This window comes from Corylus avellana, chromosome ca4, assembly GCF_901000735.1.
Source record: "Corylus avellana chromosome ca4, CavTom2PMs-1.0".
Taxonomy (NCBI): Eukaryota; Viridiplantae; Streptophyta; class Magnoliopsida; order Fagales; family Betulaceae; genus Corylus; species Corylus avellana.
The window spans coordinates 14,332,720-14,345,645 of record NC_081544.1 but is presented as its reverse complement, the minus strand read 5'-3'; the positions used below and the strand labels follow the sequence as shown (position 1 = coordinate 14,345,645).

Sequence of the window (12,926 nt, the reverse complement as noted above, 5' to 3'; positions counted from 1 at the left end):
TATCTCCACATATGCTCAATATAGTTCCACACTATAGACGCACACCTACAGAGGATCTACATATGCACATTGGGATTTCTTCAACCTATGCAAAACGCAAAATATCCAAGGCCTAACCGCATAATGAATCAAGTTAATTCTCTTTCCTTTTTCCTTGAAAGATAATGCTAAGCTATGGTTGAATTCTTTGGCTGCAGGTTCTATTCACAACTGGGAGGAGTTAGCCCCAAAGTTCTTAAAGAAGTTCTTTCCAACCCAAAAGACTAGGCAATTGAGCAAGAAAATTCAAACCTTCTAACAAAAAGATGGAGACCTTTTCTTTCGAAGCATGGGAGCACTTTAAAGAGCTACTTCTCAAATGCCCACATCACAACTTATCTCAAGACAATCAGGTACAAGTTTTTTATGAAGGTTTCAATGATACAAATAAGTGTCTTGTTGATTCAGCTTGGGGAGGAGTGCTTATGGAAAAGAACAGTGAGGAAGCCATAGAACTCTTTGAGACTTTAAGCGAGAAGTCTCAACAATTCTCATCCAGAGGGAGGCAAGGACTCAAAGGGAAGGGCATATATGAAGTTGGCACAACTGGTGGAGTCCAGGCTCAAATGGCTACCATGGAAAGAAAGTTGGATATGCTCATAAAAGCCATGACTACTCACACCATTTCCCCCACTCAACAAATTGCAAGAGTCGAGGTATGTGCCATATGTTCCCATTCTGATCACACCACTGAGACATGTCCCATGTCTTCATTTATAGATCAGGAGCAAGTAAACTATGTGGGACAAAATAATTTTCCTCCGAAGAACAATCTGTACTCCAACACTCACAATGCAGGGTGGCGTAACTTCCCCTATCTTTCATGGAGTAATAATCAAAATGTTCAAAACCCCCAAGGGTAGCAAAGGAATTTCCAGTAGGGAAATAATTACCAGGCTCCACCATAAGCAGTCCAACATAATCATGAGTAGAAAAAGAATGATATTGAAAGTGCTATGCACTAGTTCTTGACTGCACAGCAACAAACTGATGCTAAGACTAGTCAAACCATTCAGAATCTAGAAGCAACAACCAATCAAGCCATTCAAAGATTGGAAGCACAAATGGGGCAGATGGCCAAGGAGCTGAGCGAAAGAAAGACGGGCGAATATCCAGCCCAAGCAATACCTAGTCCAAGAGGCCACGGGCAATTGAAGGCCTCAGAATAGTAGCACTAAAGCTACTTCCAAAAGCACTCGAGCCACAAGTTAAGGGAGCTCGAGTGCACCTGCCCTAATTAGTGGTACTAAGGCCACTTCAGGCACTGAAATGTCATAACCTTTTAAATTTTCTGTTTTTGTGTTAATTTTTGGTTTATTTTTTGTTATTTTTAGTTTCTAATTTATTTTATATTTTTTAGTTTTCCTTTGTTTTGATTTAGTAGCTAGTTTTGAGGAACAAGTGTTTTTGCATTCAAGTTTGGGGGTAAGCTATGAGCCATACCTATTCCAACCAGTTTTCTCACCCCCTCGGTATAATCATTCCATTTTTTCTGCACATCGAGGACAATGTGAAATTCAAGTTTAGGGGTACGGGAGACACACACACACACACACTTCGTCCAAAAAAATTTTTAATTTTTGGAAAATGCATGTTCATGTTATTCTTGAGACTTTGAATGAGCTAAGCGCTGTGATTTGAATTTCATTGGTAAGCTTAAAATTTTGAACACATGATCTGATGACAAAAATTTTAAGTCTTGTTACTTACTTTTGGCATCTGAGAATTCACTTATTTCGATTTGAATTGCCACGAGCACAATTGCACATAGTTTGTGAGGTATGACATGTGAACCTGATTATGTATGTTTCCAACATCTTGGGTGAAGCTGGGTGACTTGTTGGATGGATACATTGGCATTATAAAAAAAAAAAAAAAAAAAAAAAAATGTTGATCATTGTGAGATTTTTATTGAGTAAGTGGACCTCTTGCCTCATTAAGTAATGAGTGTTCACGTCAAAAGGTGAGAATTTGAATTTGGTTAAAGTCATGGCTAGTTTGGTTTCATAACCTTTTTGACTCGAGTTAGTAAGCCCATAAGGGTGTTCTTACACCTAATGCCCTAAAACCATCTGGTTTGGGAAGCATTGGCCTTACACTCATTACATGGGTCAATTAGAAAGGTTAAAGGAACTAAGCATTGCACAGCCTGACCAAAAAGAATAAAGAGAGACTGCTCTTACTGTTATGCCATAGTATTCAGTCTGATGGGAATCCTAGTGAACTTTAAGATATTAAATCATTACACATTAGAAATTACACTCATAAGTTCACGTTACACTCAATTGAACTTATGAGGCCATAGCCTATCATTTGTAAGTGGTTAGACTTTGGAATTTCAATTCATTTAGAAGATGGAATTTCTCCTTTTAAGCTTGCTAATGAATGAAAATTAGTGTTTTAACTGATACTTCAATCTTATGGATGACATGAACTTTGTATAATGTTTGTGGGTAACATTTCTGTTAAACCCTCACAAGACTTCACTCGTCCAACTAGGGATGCCTATTGGTTTAAAAGGCTTGTTGCATACACTAAATGCAATCGTCTTTCCCACGACAGAGTAGGTAAAGTAGCTGTTGTTTTATGTTCGTTTTATTTACAGTTTCATATTGCAAAGAGACTAGTAGTATGTAAGTTTGGGGGTGTGACAAGTGCTAAATGTTACATATTCTAGCCCCTTAACTCACATATGTTAATCTCCTACTTTTGTTATAGTTTATTGTTTTGTGTTTTCTTGTAGTTTTTAGGATTTTGAAGAAAAGCAATCGTTTCCGACAAGTTCCACACTTAAAAGACATTTTTGGGAAAAGCTGGAAGCTGGGATTGATCGCATGCAAGAAGCACAAGTAGGCAAGCTCGAGCATAGCCATGCGCTCGAGTGCCCAAACCAATAGGATCAATCGCAGGAATGCGATTAAGCACTCCATCTTGCAATCGAGTGCACTCGTGCACTAGGCAGTAGAGGACATAGTTTCACACGGTTTTCCACAGTTTCAAAGTCTAGAAACCAATTCCAACTTGATTTTTGAGTTGTTAAGCTGCACTAGAACGTTTAGGGTTGTTCCAAACCCTATAAATAGACCCTCAATCCATCAAATTAGAAGAAGAGAAGATGAGAAGTAGACTCAAGCTTTGGAAGAAGATTTGGAGGCTAAATGGTTTATCGGTTTTTCTTCTTTTCCTTTTTATTTTCTTTTTATGAGGATGATTCTCATGCAAATTATGTGTAGCTAATACTTTAGTTAGGACTTGATTGAAGCCATAATCATGTCTCTTTAGGATTTCAATATTGGCACCTTTGCCACAATTATATTTTGGATACTTAACTTGATTATTTCTTATGTTATTTAATTTCTCACATGAATGTACTGGATCATCAAATTCATGTGGTATGGACTTCTTATTTAAGTCAGTTTGGATGACCGAGTCCTGGGCTTAATAAAGTGACAAAAGAACCCCATCACAGGTTGGATTAAGCAACATGGATTACCGGGAGTAGATACCATGCCCTAGGCTTCATGTGGTTGTCGATTTCCATAGATTTATGCTTTCTTGAAGAACAACTTAGTATCATGCTAAATCTTTTGAGAAAGAAAAGAATTAGAGTAGATACCATGCCTAATTTGTGATTTAGGGAGATCAATAGCTTAAGGAATAGATACCATGCCCTTAGGTTGATAAACATTAGGTATCTTGATACAATTGGAACAATTGCATATTGTTCATCTTATTCGAGTATGGTTACCGGTGGATATCAAAACCCTACCCTTCCATTCTTATTATTTCAATTCAACCTTTTATCTTGTTTGATTCAGTTAATTAAATTAGGGAATTACTTTTAAAGCATAATTTACACAATCCTCGTGGGAATCATCTCGTACTTGCTTTCTATACTATCATTTTGATCTTGTGCACTTGCAAATAAAACATACAATTATTCGTCTATTAATTTAGGTGGATAACTGCACAACATTTTGGAAGAAATCATTTTTCAAGAAAATATTTCAATGGAAAGCATTTTATGTTGAAACAAACGGAGTCTTGATTCTTTCTTGAAATCTTTTGCAACATAATTAAAGTCAAAGACACTGTGATTTTAATTTTCTACCTCTTTATCCTTGAGTCAATGATTTTATTAATTATTCTTATTGTGAGGTTTAGGTTCGGCTTAATTCAATGAAAAATCTTGTAATGTATTTGTTGTTTAAAACTTTGGGACAAAGGAGTTAGATTTTCAGGGGTTGGGAAGTGTTCTCTATTTTCCCATCATGAAGCATGCCATGACAGGCTTGTGATGGCACTTGAAGAAGTGCTCTTTGATTTCCCGTCATGACGTGATAACAGGATTGATGCTGATACCTATTGTTTTCTCGAAAGAAGCCTCTTCAGGACGGGCATGTAACGAGACTAAAGCTATTATTTTCTCATCAAAAGCCTTGTCAGGATGGGCATGTAACGGGACCAAAGTTGGACTCCCTGTTTTCTCATTAGATGGATTGTCAGGATGGGTTCGTGACGGGACTGAAGTTTGGACTCCCTATTTTCTCGTTAGATGGATCATCAGGATGGGACACATGACGAGGATGAGTCATTTGTTCTTCCCATCATGACAAAACTCCTTTCCCGTTACGATGTGGATATTTTCATATCTCAAATCTGAGAATTTTTGTTCATCCCATCTTAACGAGAAATGAGTCTCGTTAAGACGTGAAGAGTAAAATGTCTTCCTTATAAAAGGATTTTCCTATCACTGTTCACTGCAGACTTTTTAGGATAATTTTTTCTGTGCACTTTCAAAAGTTCTCTCCGAGCTTTGTGCCTCTGGAGTTGTCTTTACAAGAGAGGAGGTGATAAAGCTTCGGGCTGTCCTTTGCTCTTGCTTGGTTATTGTTTGTTCGTTCTACTACACAAAATTTTCGTTTGCTACTTGGTGAAAGAGTATACCGAAGGGTCGGTGAGGAGATGCACTTCATAAAGATGGTCAGGTTGAAGATGAGCTAGGATCTTGCCATTCTTATAGAGTCTAGAGGTTCTCCAAGGCTGTGAGTATCGTCTATAGTTTATAAACTGAACTTCATATAGTGATTTCACGGGTTTGGCTGCCCTCGAGTGGTTTTTACCTTTGATTGGTTCAAAGCGTTATCCACTTCGTCAACAAACTTTGTGTTGTGTTTTGTGATGATTTTATAATTCTGCTGTGCATGTTTTAACTAACTCAATGGCTTAGATCTGTACTATTTTTTTGGTGATTAAAGGAGAAAACGATCCTCATATTCTTTCAATTAGTATCAGAGTAGGTTTGCTCGGTTTTGACTCACGTCTTGAGCATGTTCGTCATCTCTTTAAAGGTAGAAAACGATCCTCATATTCTTTCAATTAGTATCAGAGCAGGTTTGCTAGGTTTTGACTCACGTCTTGAGCATGTTCGTCATCTCTTTTCCCCTATTTTAATCATGTCTTTGAATATCCCTTTCTTGGATGAAATTTGTTGTTTAAAAGAGTATGATATGTCCTATGTTTCATGTGCTAGTATTGTTGAATCTCTTAATTATTCTGACTGTAATGGTCTTAACCATGATTGTGTTGACCCTGCTAATGAAACGCACTAAGGGGGCACCTATCAGTGTATTTTTCATCTTGTTGTCGTTTTGTAGCTCTGAAACGATTTCCCTTTGTAAGTTTCTTTGTTTCCATGAGTCAATTAGTATTTTTATGCTTTTTGTAGTCATGAGAGGTTATAATCTTTAATTAAGGTTGAAGATGAAGCCTCACCATTGATTAGTTTTATATTTCTCATGTATGTTCATACAATTTCGACATTTATATATATATATATATGATGTTCTATTTCAATTCAGTTATTAGATTAAACCCTTTTAATTGATTATTAATTATTTGTTTGATTAAACGTTGGATATTTATTGTGTTTCATCAAACGGATGCATCGAATCTTTTGATTGAAATTGGATATCCATTGTTTTTCGTAATTCAAACGGATACATTAGATGTTTTGGTCTCAGTTGGATATTTGTTGTGATTTGTAATTAGGATGGATTCATTTAATGTTTCAACATATTAATTTTATAAAAACAATATAACATGCATAGGGTTTTAATTGCTTGTCGGATGTATGAACAAACACATGAGAATATATGCTTTAATTTGGTGAAGTGGATTCTGAAACCCTTAGTGCTTTTTATCATTTAGTTTTAATCAATTTAATTTAGTTTATCTTTTCGCACAACAAAATCACATCAAATTCAAAACTAGGTTAAAATAGGATTAATTTAGATAGAAATTGAATTTCACGACACAATTCCCTGTGGATCGACCTCCCACTTGCATAATATATATTGCACACGACTCGTGCACTTGCAAGTATCATTTTAAAACTCAGAACAAGTTTTTGGCTGAGGAATTGTTTTTGTTTGAGAAATTTCAATTTTCATCTCAATTGATTTTATTTTTCTACTAGTAGCTTTCTCTTTGCAATTCTAGTTTGTTTCATTTTGTTTCTGTTTGCAAAACTAATAAAAAAAAAAAAAAAAAAAAAAAAAAAGAGAAAGTGTTTTTGGTTGTTTTTGTTTCTATTGCAAGTCTCGGATGAACATACCAGGCAAAGTACGCTTGAGTGCACCTCACTCACACTCGAGCGCACTCAAGCTTAAGGGCAGCAAGCGAACCGAATCTGTGCTTGACACTTCCGTGCCTGCGCTCAAGCGCACTGCACATGCACGCTGGAACGCACACCATTGCCACTCGAGCGCACTAGTGCAACGGCAACATACCAACGTGTGCCTTCACTCAATTGCCCCTCACCTGCGCTCGTGTGCACCTCTGCAGACAGCCTCAGCAGACCAACAGCAGCTAAGTAGAAAGTCTTTCAAATTCTTTTTGGTCTATTTTGTGAGCAGTTTATTTTTTGTTTTTGCTTTTCTCATTTTTATGAATATTTTGTTTTTGTTAGTTAGCTTATTTTAGCATTTTTGTTTGGTGTATGCTTGGTCGGAGATCTTTGAACTTGAGTTGACATCTGTAGACCCCAAAATAGAAAGAACTCGTAGGAGAAATCAGAGAGCACCTGTTGAAAGAGAGACTGTTGAGATGAAAATGTGGACTTTACCAGATCTCTTAGGAATTTGTTCGCACTAGTTGCGACAAACGCTCCTTCGTGTATCTTATTACCCCCAACCAATGCCACCCACTTTGATCTAAAACCTCATGTCATCCAACTCCTACCCTTATTTCATAGCTTAGAACTTGAAAATCCTTATAGTCATGTGAAGAAGTTCAAGGACATCTGTGCCACATTCAAGTTTCAAAATTTTTCTAAAGAGTCTGTCCACCTTAGATTTTTCCCTTTCTCTTTGCATGATAAAGGCATGGCATGGTTTGACTCCAACATGCTTGGTTCCATTACATCTTGGGAAATCTTGTTGAGCAAGTTTTACAACAAGTTTTTCCCAATGTCGAAAGTCAATGAGTGCAAGAAGGAGATTAGCTCCTTCACTTAGGAGGAGGATGAGAAATTTTCTAAGAGTTGGGAGCAATTCAAAGAGTTATTTATAAGATGCCCTCCTCATGGATACGAGAAATGGAGGCTCGTTCAGTTCTTCTACCAAGGATTGACTCAATCCAACCGTACTATGATCGAGTCTATGAATGAGGGAGCATTCTTAAGTTTGACGGGGGATGAAGCATACAAAGCATTGGACAAGTTGTCCGACAATTTACAGCAATGGGATTTTTCAAGTTGTCGGGATAAATCTGCCCATATCCCCAAGAAAGGAGGCATCTATAAGTTGAGAGAAGACACTGATTGGAGGATGAAGATTAATGCTCTGACCAAGAAGGTCAACGCTCTCACTGTAAGCCAGTCCTTCAATGTTGTCAACACATTCAATGTTGATAGCTATTCCATCTGTGCTAGTCCTATGCACTTAGAACATAATTGTCCATCTATGTCAGCATTTGCCGAGCGTCTTGTGGAACAAGTGAACGCTTTCAATGATTATCAGAAGCAGTCAAATGGACCATACTCAGAGACCTACATTCTAGGCTGGCGAAACCACCTAAATTTCTCATGGAAGTAGAATCAACTAGTGAATCAGGGAGGGGCTCCTCATCATGGCCAAAATCAATACCCTCCCGAATTTCTTCCACCGGTTCAAAATCATGGTAGCTTGGCTCATCCAGCGCCACCTCCTGCATACCAAGCAACAATCAAGTGCCAGCATCTTCTTCACAATCTACTTTGGAAGACACTCTCAAGGCCTTCAGGCAGCTCATAGGCGAATCTATAAGTGAAGTGAAGAATGCTACTATGGTGAATACCCAAGTGATTGCCAAGATGGAAGTTCAAATTAGGCAAATAGCAAATTAATTGGGTGAAAGAGAAAAGGGAAAGTTCCCTAGTCAGCCTATGCCCAACCCTAAGGGACAATTTGTAGTTAGAAATTCTTCAAATCTTGCACACGGGCATGAACAAGTGCAGTCTATTTCACTTAGGTCAGGGAGACAAGAGGACAATCAAGTGGTTCTGCCAGAAGAGAACCCCGCTGCGCCGCAAAGGCAAGAAAGTCACAAGAATGTGGAGAAAGTTGTTGAGCCTACCATAGTCCAACCCATTGTTGATGATCCCCTAAGAGTTTTATCCCAAAAGCTCGTTATCCAGAAAGATTGAAAGCCTTTAAGAAAAATGCACAGTTTGCTAAGATCTTAGAGGTATTCAAGCAAGTTTAGATAAACAGCTCGTTTTTGGATGCCATCCAGCAAGTGCCATCTTATGCAAAGTTCTTGAAGGATTTGGTCACTGTCAGGAGAAAGAAAAATGTCCCAAAGAAAGCATTTCTGACCGAGCAAGTTAGCTTCATCCTTCAATGCAAGCTTCCCATCATGTATAAGGACCTTGGGTGTCCTACCATTTCTTGCATGACAGGAGTCAGCCGGATTGACAGGGCTTTATTGGATCTTGGAGCAAGTATGAATCTCTTGCCCTATTCAATCTACTTACAATTGGGGTTGGAGAATTGAAGCCCACATCTATGACACTCCAATTGGCTGACAGGTCTGTGAAGAGACCAAGGGGAATAATTGAGGATGTATTGATCAAGGTGGACAAGTTTTATTTCCTTGTGGACTTCATAGTGATAGACATGGAACCAGTTCATAATGTTGGGAGCCAAATTCCAGTGATTTTAGGGCAACCTTTCTTAGTTACGGCTAACGCCCTAATCATTTGTAAGACTGGGGTATAATGAAAATTTCTTTTGGGAATATGAAAGTGGAGCTAAACATCATTGACATCAATAAGCAACCACTTGATTATGATGTGGTCTGCAATGTGTGCCTAATTGTGGAGATAACTGATGAGATTGTGAGTGAGTCAAGCTTGGAGGACCCTGAGGTGGAGTGTTTTAGTCAAGATGGAGAAGATCTGAACTTAGACAGGCTACTTAGACAAGTTGGGATTTTGTTTGAGCCAAGTATTGAGGATCCTGAGATAGAGTGTTTTGCACAATCTGGAGGTGATTTTGACCTTGATAGGTTACTTGAGCAAGCTGGGATTTTTTTTTGAGCCAAGTATTGAGGATCCAGAGATAGAGTATTTTGCACAATCTGGAGGGGACCTCGACCTTGATAGGTTACTTGAGCAAGCTGGGACTTTGTATGAGCCAAGTATTGAGGATTCTGAGGTAGAGAGCTTTGCTCAATGTGGAGGCGATATGGACCTTGACAAGTTACATAAGCCAGCTGAGGTTGTGAGTGAGCCAAGTTTGGAGGACCCTATGCTAGAATGCTTTGCTCAATTTGGATATGATCTGGACTTTGATGAATTAGTAGAGCAAGCTGAAGCTGTTTTGGATCCCATTCCTGAGATGCAGCCACAGAATGGGGAAACCATTAAGATATCATTCCCCAACCCATATTCATTAGCAGTTGAGCCTCTCAAGTTGATTTCTAAGAACAAATGGGTTAGACCCATTCATGTGTGGCCTAAGTGGCCAGGTGTAACTGTGAGGAGGAAAAAGGATTTGTTCTCTACCCATGTCCAGATAGGATGGCAAGGGTGCATTGATTATAGCAAGCTGAAGGCCATTATAAGGAAAGATCATTTCCCAGCCCTGTTCATTGATCAGGTTGTGGAATGGTTAGGTGGACATCCCTACTACTGTGTACTTGATGGTTTTTCCAACTACAACCAAGTTCCTTTGGAACCCGATGAGCAAGAGAACACCACCCTCACAGTTTCCTTTGATGCGTTTGCCTACTGTCGCATGCTATTTGGATCATGCAACTAAAGTCAGACTGAAGACTGTAAACTTAGCGCTTGTGGGTAAACGCAGGCTAAAGACAGTAATCTCAGATAATGATCCCCACGAAGCTGAGATAAGATCAAAGGAAGAGTTCTAATTTGGGTAAACCTATTAGCCTATTTATAGGACGGACCCCAGGTATCAACGACACGCTAAATTATTCTATAGATTACATACACTCTCCTAGAGATCTTACTTGAGCATCGGAGGGAGATTATGCTCAGCACAGGGCGCTTTCTCTTCGTGTTTATCTTTTTAGGTTCAAGTTCGGAGAACGCGCATGTTCACACCGTACCAGAAACTGTTCTAACAATTTCCATGATTTCCCCATTACCAGCACAATTTTGCTCACTTTGTCCTTGTAGGCTTTGTAAACCTGTAACATACTCAAAGCTGGTTTAAAAAAGCCTCTGTAGTTACAGCAGTGTCATCAACTTTTAGTGCACCAAAATTAACTAAATCGTCTGAAAGAAGAGAAGAGACAGGCCTATCCTTTCACGTTGGATGCAGCTTCAACTTTGTTCCAAGTTGACAGGTAATGAGATAAAGATTCTAGAATTTAATTTATAGCAAACAGGTAATTAGATAAAGATTCACTTTTCCTCTGATTCCTCGCAACAGAAAACAACCCACCAGAATTAAGGTATTTTATGCAATCTCTTACCCAGTTTATGAAGATCGAAGTTGTTTATAGTATCAAAAATTTTGAGTATAATGTCACAACTACACCGAGTCTACACCAAGTCAAAAACCTTTTTTTCCTTTTTCGTTTTTTTTTTTTTTTTTTTTTTTTTTTTTGGGTTCTGGTCGGCAAGTCACAAACCTTTAGTATGTTCATTGATACTAGTGCACATTTTGGTGCCATGCGATCTTATGTGAATAATGCAGCGTGACTTAGTGGACTGCAGCAAAGAACACCAATAAGCAGTAGATAAATACTTCTAGATCTTGATTCTATCAATAATCTAAGAAATCTTCTTAACAAAATCTAAATACTCTCTAGGTTTTCAAAGAAAATAAAGAAGAACGCTCAACTCTGAGGCTTCTTATTCAACAAAATCAATAATCAACATAAACTAATTTTCTATAGAGGCTATAAGCATATATTTATAGCCCAAAACCCTAAACCTAATAAAATATGACATAAATACCCTCAAAACCCTAAACTTAATAAAATAACGAAATAAAAACTCCCAAAACTATAACCTTAGTAAAACAACAACATAAAATCAGTTTAGAAAATAAAACAAACTAACAGCTACGCATCAGTTAAGTTCTTACCATTTCCTATACCCAAATAAATGCCATCTGTTGATTCCGTTATTTATAAAATAATAAAGTAGTTTAATTATTCATGATCATGTAACAAGCTCACAAAAAATAATAATTATAATTTTAAATAAATATTAACAAATATAATTATGTATATACGAGTTTTTAAATAATAAAATTAAGTGAAGCTAAATTTATCCCATGCATATGACGTGGTTGTGGCATGAATATCTCACTCTCTTTCTTTTCTTTTCTTTTCTTTTTTTTTCTTTTTTTTCTTTTTTGATAAATAATGCATATTACCAAAATGTTTCGATGGAGCAATCCGCCTTGTCTATTTGATTAATGAAAGTAACAAGTTTTATTAAAAAAATTAAAAACAAAACAAAATAAAAACGTGCAAACGGGTGCAGCTCATGTACATATAAAGTATACAAAAGAACTCCTACTAAGTAAAGAAAGAACCACATAACACTAAAAATTCAAAAAAAGTAATGTTGGAAATAATCCCACTTTATCGGCCCATCAAGAAAACTCATAGTCTCCAAGATGGACCAAGCTCAGAAGATGCAAGCCCAATTGAAGACGTTGACAAAGAGAGGCCTGGGTATAACAACGCACCTGGACCTCGAGTCCACCAGCCCAAGGAAGAGTTGAACCCAAGGATCCCAGAGCAGGTCTCACTACGTAGAATCAGAACCACGATGCCAAGAACCCTGGGATTGACATATCCTAGGAAGATGAAGGAGTCCATAGATGGCTACCGGGAATAGAATCATCATGTGATGGTGACAACCAAATTGGGCCCCAGGATTGCACGTATCCCGGACCAAGATTAATTCATTGGACACAAGCCTCGGGACTAACATCTACCGGGAAAGCCCGACAATTGCCTCAAAGTACCGAGGATCGATAACTCCTGATTTTACGGAAAAGTGCTATTGAGTATCGATCTTGAAATTTTTAGGATTGATTCACCGCAGAATCCAAATAAAGGTCTCACCCAAAGACAAATTGGGGGAGAAATCATAGTCAAATTGCACTAGGTATTCCAGAAAAATCCAATCAATAATCTACTTCCTAAAGGAGTGGGATTTCCGATCCAAGGAGGATTCTCCAGGTCTCCTAGTTCAACTAAGAGAAGGAAACCAAGGCAAGGGGAACTGCTGGTCTCAGCCTATAAATAGGCCCTTACACCAGGTGTGAAACCTAAACTAAAATCTTATGTATTTAGGCATACACTTTTCTCCAATGAACTAACTTAAGCATCCGAGCTTTCCGTAGAATTCTTGACAC

General features: G+C 38.0%; 1 non-coding gene across 1 annotated transcript; it reads right to left on the bottom strand.

The window, feature by feature from the left end:
• Positions 1 to 267: 267 nt before the first annotated feature.
• LOC132180149 (small nucleolar RNA R71) lies at positions 268 to 376 on the bottom strand. The gene has a single exon (XR_009440043.1). It is a non-coding gene; the product is annotated as a small nucleolar RNA R71 (small nucleolar RNA).
• Between the last annotated feature and the right edge of the window lie 12,550 nt (positions 377 to 12,926).